This window comes from Bubalus kerabau, chromosome 8 (assembly GCF_029407905.1).
Source record: "Bubalus kerabau isolate K-KA32 ecotype Philippines breed swamp buffalo chromosome 8, PCC_UOA_SB_1v2, whole genome shotgun sequence".
Taxonomy (NCBI): domain Eukaryota; kingdom Metazoa; phylum Chordata; class Mammalia; order Artiodactyla; family Bovidae; genus Bubalus; species Bubalus kerabau.
In genome coordinates this window covers 116,562,809-116,568,808 of record NC_073631.1, presented here as the reverse complement: position 1 = coordinate 116,568,808, position 6,000 = coordinate 116,562,809, and positions in this window count along the sequence as shown.

The following is a 6,000-nucleotide window of genomic DNA, read 5'->3' as shown; positions in this document are numbered from 1 at the left end:
TGGCTCTATCTTGGTCACGAAGCTCTTTTTTGTATAGTTATTCTGTGTATTCTTGCCACCTCTTCTTAATATCTTCTGCTTCTGTTAGGTCCATACCATTTCTGTCCTTTATCGAGCCCATCTTTGCATGAAATGTTCCCTTGGTATTTCTAATTTTCTTGAAGAGATCTCTAGTCTTTCCCATTCTGTTGTTTTCCTCTATTTCTTTGCATTGATCACTGAGGAAGGCTTTCTTATCTCTTCTTGCTATTCTTTGGAACTCTGCATTCAGATGCTTATATCTTTCCTTTTCTCCTTTGCTTTTTGCTTCTCTTTTTTTCACAGCTCTTTGTAAGGCCTCCTCAGACAGCCATTTTGCTTTTTTTGCATTTCTTTTCCATGGGGATGGTCTTGATCCCTGTCTCCTGTACAATGTCACGAACCTCATTCCATAGTTCATCAGGCACTCTATCAGATCTAGTCCCTTAAATCTATTTCTCACTTCCACTGTATCATCATAAGGGATTTGATTTAGGTCATACCTGAATGGTCTAGTGGTTTTCCCTACTTTCTTCAATTTAAGTCTGAATTTGGCAATAAGGAGCTCATGGTCTGAGCCACAGTCAGCTCCTGGTCTTGTTTTTGCTGACTGTAGAGCTTCTCCATCTTTGGCTGCAAAGAATATAATCAATCTGATTTCAGTGTTGACCATCTGGTGATGTCCATGTGTAGAGGCTTCTCTTGTGTTGTTGGAAGAGGGTGTTTGCTATGACCAGTGTTTCTCTTGGCCAAACTCTATTAGCCTTTGCCCTGCTTCATTCCATACTCCAAGGCCAAATTTGCCTGTTACACCAGGGGTTTCTTGACTTCCTACTTTTGCATTCCAGTCCCCTATAATGAAAAGGGCATATTTTTTGGATATTAGTTCTAAAAGGTCTTATAGGACTTCATAGAACCATTCAACTTCAGCTTTTTCAGCATTACTGGTTGGGGCATAGACTTGGATTACCATGATATTGAATGGTTTGCCTTGGAAACGAACAGAGATCATTCTGTCATTTTTGAGATTGCATCCAAATACTGCATTTCGGACTCTTTTGTTGACCATAATGGCTACTCCATTTCTTCTAAGGAATTCCTGCCCACAGTCATAGATATAATGGTCATCTGAGTTAAATTCATCCATTCCAGTCCATTTTAGTTTGCTTATTCCTAGAATGTCAATGTTCACTCTTGCCATCTCCTGTTTGGCCACTTCCAATTTGCCTTGATTCATGGACCTGACATTCCAGGTTCCTATGCAATATTGCTCTTTACAGCATCAGACCTTGCTTCTATCACCAGTTGCATCCACAACTGGGTATTGTTTTTGCTTTGGCTCCATCACTACATTCTTTCTGGAGTTATTTCTCCACTGATCTTCAGTAACATATTTGGCACCTACTGACCCAGGGAGTTCCTCTTCCAGTATCCTATCATTTTGCCTTTTCATACTGTTCATGGGGTTCTCAAGGGAAGAATACTGAAGTAGTTTGCCATTCCCTTCTCCAGTGGACCACATTCTGTCAGACCTCACCACCATGACCGGTTCGTCTTGGGTGGCCCCACATGGCATGGCTTAGTTTCATTGAGTTAGACAAGGCTGTGGTCCATGTGATCAGATTGGGTAGTAGTTTCCAGTCCGGTCACTTCATGGCAAATAGATGGAGAAAAAGTGGAAACAGTGGAAGACTTTATTTTTTGGGGGCTCCAAAATCACTGCAGATGGTGATTGCGGTCATGAAATTAAAAGACCCTTACTCCTTGGAAGAAAAGTTATGACCAACCTAGACAGCATAAAAAAAGCAGAGACATTCTGTAAGGCTGATTACTTTGCCAACAAAGGTCCATCTATTCAAGGCTATGGTTTTTCCAGTAGTCATGTATGGATGTGAGAGTTGGACTGTGAAGAAAGCTGAGCACCAAAGAATTGATTCTTTTGAACTGTGGTGTTGGAGAAGACTCTTGAGAGTCCCTTGGACTGCAAGAATATCCAACCAGTCCATCCTAAAGGAAATTAGTCCTGAATGTTCATTGAAAGGACTGATGTTGAAGGTGAAACTCCAATACTTTGGCCACATGATGCAAAGAGCTGACTCATTTGAAAAGACCATGATGCTGTGAAAGATTGAAGGCAGGAGGAGGGGATGATAGAGGATGAGATGGTTGGATGGCATCACCGACTCAGTGGACATGAGTTTGAGCAAACTCCGGGAGTTGGTGATGGACAGGGAGGTCTGGCATGCTGCAGTCCATGGGGTCCCAAAGAGTCAGACACGACTGAGCGATTGAATGGAACTGAACTGAACGTTAGCCTCTCTGTATCTTTATATTCAGCGTGGGATTTCCTTTAGACAGCATGAAGGTAGGCCTTACTTTTTTGCTCCATCTGTCTTATACTTGAAGAATGTAGATAATTTACATCTAATATGATTACTTCTATGGCTGTGTTTGGGGCTTCCCTGATGTTTCAGTGGGTAAAGAATCTGCCTGCCAATGCAGGAGACATGGATTTGATTCCTGGGCTGGGAAGATCCCCTGGAGAAGGAAATGGCAACACACTGCAGTGTTCTTGCCTGGAGAATCTCTTGGATAGAGGAGCCTAGTGGGCTACAGTCCATGGGGTCACACAAAAGTTGGACACAACTTAGTGACTAAACAACAACAACAACAGTTGTGTTTAAATTCATCATCTTGCTATTTGTTTCTGTTTGTCCCATCTAATTTGTTCTTTTTTCCCCCCTTTTCTCTACTTTTTTTCTGGGTAATTTTTAAATTTTTATTTCTACTATTGCTTTATTATCTGTACCTCATTTTATTATTTTAGCAGTTGTTCCACAATTGCAATATGCACCTTTAACTTATCACATCCTACCTTCAGAGAATATTATAAAACTACTTCACACTGGAAGTTTTTTAAAATTAATTTTTACTGGAGCATAGTTTCTTTACAATATTGTGTTAGTTACTGTTGTGTGGGTGTACATGCTAAGTCACTTCAGTCATGTCCAACTCTTTGCCACCCTATAGACTGTAGCCTGCCAGGCTCCTCTGTGTGTGGGATTCTCCAGGCAAGAGTACTGGAATGGGTTGCCATGCCCTCCTCCAGGGGATCCTCTAGACCCAAGAATCGAACCCATGGCTGAACAATCATCCATCGACAGGAGAATACTGGATCCCACCAAAAAAAAAAAAGATACCCCACACCCAAGCGCAAAGGAAAAGCCCTGGCAAGATGGTAGAAGGGGCGAAATTGTGTTTAGACTCAAATCTCATACCCGCCAGAGATGCTTGGAGGGCTCAAACAAAACCTCATGCTCACCAGGACCCATAGACCACACAGAGACTGAGCCAGATCTCTGTTTGAGTCTCTTGTGGAAGTACAGGACAGCAATGGCCTGTCACAGGGACAGGGGTTCTGAGTGCAGCTACCTGAGCCTGTGGCATAAGCCCTCTTGGAGGAGATCACTATTAACCCTGCCATAGAGCCATGGAGCAGATGACCCAAAAACTGCAGAACAATTATACCAAAGAAATTCTCATGCTATTAAGAAAGTTCTAGGGCCCACAACAGATTTCTCAACCTGGGTATCTGGCAAAGGGACTGAGAACTCACAGAGAAGTTGACTTTGGAGGCCACTGGGATTTGATTACAGAACTTACACAGGACTGGGGAAATAGACTCTTGGAGGGCACAAACAAAACCTTGTGTGCACCAGGATCCAGGAGAAAGGAGCACTGACTCAAGAGACTAACCCAAACTTGCCTGTGAGTGTCCAGGAATCTCTGGCAGAGGCATGGGTCTGTGGTGGCCTGCTGCAGGGTCGGGGGCACTGAGTGTGGCAGTGTGTGCATGAGACCTTTTGAAGTAGGTCACCATTATCTTCACTACCTCCACCATAGTTTGCTCTCAAGTCAAATACAGGGAGGGAACACATCCCCACCCATCAACAGAAAATTGGATTAAAGATTTACTGAGCATGGGCCTGCCCATCAGAACAAGACCTAGTTTCCACCCCCACAGTCAGTCTCTCCCATCAGGAAGCTTCCATAAACCTCTTATCCTTGTCCCTCAGAGGGCAGAGAGAATGAAAACCACAATCACAGAAAACTAAATAAACTGATCACATGGACCACAGCCTTGCCTAACCCAATGAAACTATGAACCATGCTATGTAGGGCCACCCAAGATGGAAGGGTCATGGTGGAGACATCTGAAAAAATGTGGTCCACTGGAGAAGGGAATGGCAAACCACTTCCATATTCATGACTTGAGAACCCTATAAACAGTATGAAAAAGCAAAAAGATATGACACTGAAAAATGAATTCCCCAGGTCAATAGGCACCCAATATGCTACTGGAGAAGAGTGGAGAAATAACTCCAGAAAGAATGAAGAGATGGAGCCAAAGCGAAAACAATGCCCAGTTGTGGGTGTGACTGATGGTGGAAGTAAAGTCCAATACCATAAAGAGCAATACTGCATAGGAACCTGGAATATTAGGTGTATGAATCAAGGTAAATTAGAAGTGGTCAAATAGGAGATGGCAAGAGTGAACATCGACATTTTAGGAGTGAGTGAACTAAAATGGACTGGAATAGGTGAATTTAACTCCGATGACCATTATATCTACTACTGTGGCCAAGAATCCCTTAGAAGAAATGGAGTAGCCCTCATAGTAGACAAAAGAGTCCAAAATGTGATACTTGGGTGCATTCTCAAAAATGACGGAATGATCTCTGATTTTCCAAGGCAAACCATTCAGTATCACAGTAATCTAAGTCTATGCCCCAACCACTAATGCTGAAGAAGCTGAAGTTGAACTGTTCTATGAAGACCTACAAGACCTTCTAGAACTAACACACAAAAAAGATGTCCTTTTCATCGAGGGGACTGAAATGCAAAAGAAGGAAGTCAAGAAACACCTGGAGTAACAGGCAAATTTAGTCTTGGAGTACAGAACGAAGCAGGGCAAAGGCTAACAGAATTTTGACAAGAGAATGCATGGATCATAGCAAACACCATCTTCCAACAACACAAGAGAAGACTCTACACATGGACATCACCAGATGGTCAATATCAAAATCAGTTGGATTATATTTTTTGCAGCCAAAGATGAAGAATCTCTATTAGACAGCAAAAACAAGACTGGAAGCTGACTGTGGCCCAGATCATGAACTCCTTATTGCAAAATTTTGACTTAAATTGAAGAAAGTGGAGAAAACCACTAGACCATTCAGGTATGACCCAAATTAAATTCCTTACGATTATACAGTGAAAGTGACAAATAGATTCAAGGGATTAGATTTAATAGAAGTATGGATGAAGGTTGGTGACATTGTACAGGAGACAGTGATCAAGACCATCCCCAAGAAAAAGAAATGCAAAAAGGCAGAATGGTTGTCTGAGGAGGCTTTACAAATAGCTGAGAAAAGAAGAGAAGTGAAAGGCAAAGGAGAAAAGGAAAGATATACCTATTTGAATGGAGAGTTCCAAAGAATAGCAAGGAGAGATAAGAAAGCCTTCCTCGGTGATCAATGCAAAGAAATAGAGGAAATGAGTAGAATGGGAAAGACTAGAAATCTCTTCAAGAAAATTAGAGATACCAAGGGAATATTTCATGCAAAGATGAGCTCAATAAAGGACAGAAATGGTATGGACCTAACAGAAGCAAAAGATATTAAGAAGACTTGGCAAGAATACACAGAACTATATAAAAAAGATCTTCATGACCTAGATAGCCGCGATGATGTGATCACTCACCTAGAGCCAGACATCCTGGAATGAGAAGTCAAGTGGGCCTTAGAAAGCATCACTATGAACAAAGCTAGTGGAGGTGATGGAATTCCCGTTGAGCTATTTGAAATTCTAAAAGATGATGCTGTGAAAGTGCTGCACTCAATATGCCAGCAAATTTGGAAAACTCAGCAGTGGCCACAGGACTGGAAAAGGTCAGTTTTCATTCCAATCCCAAAGAAAGGC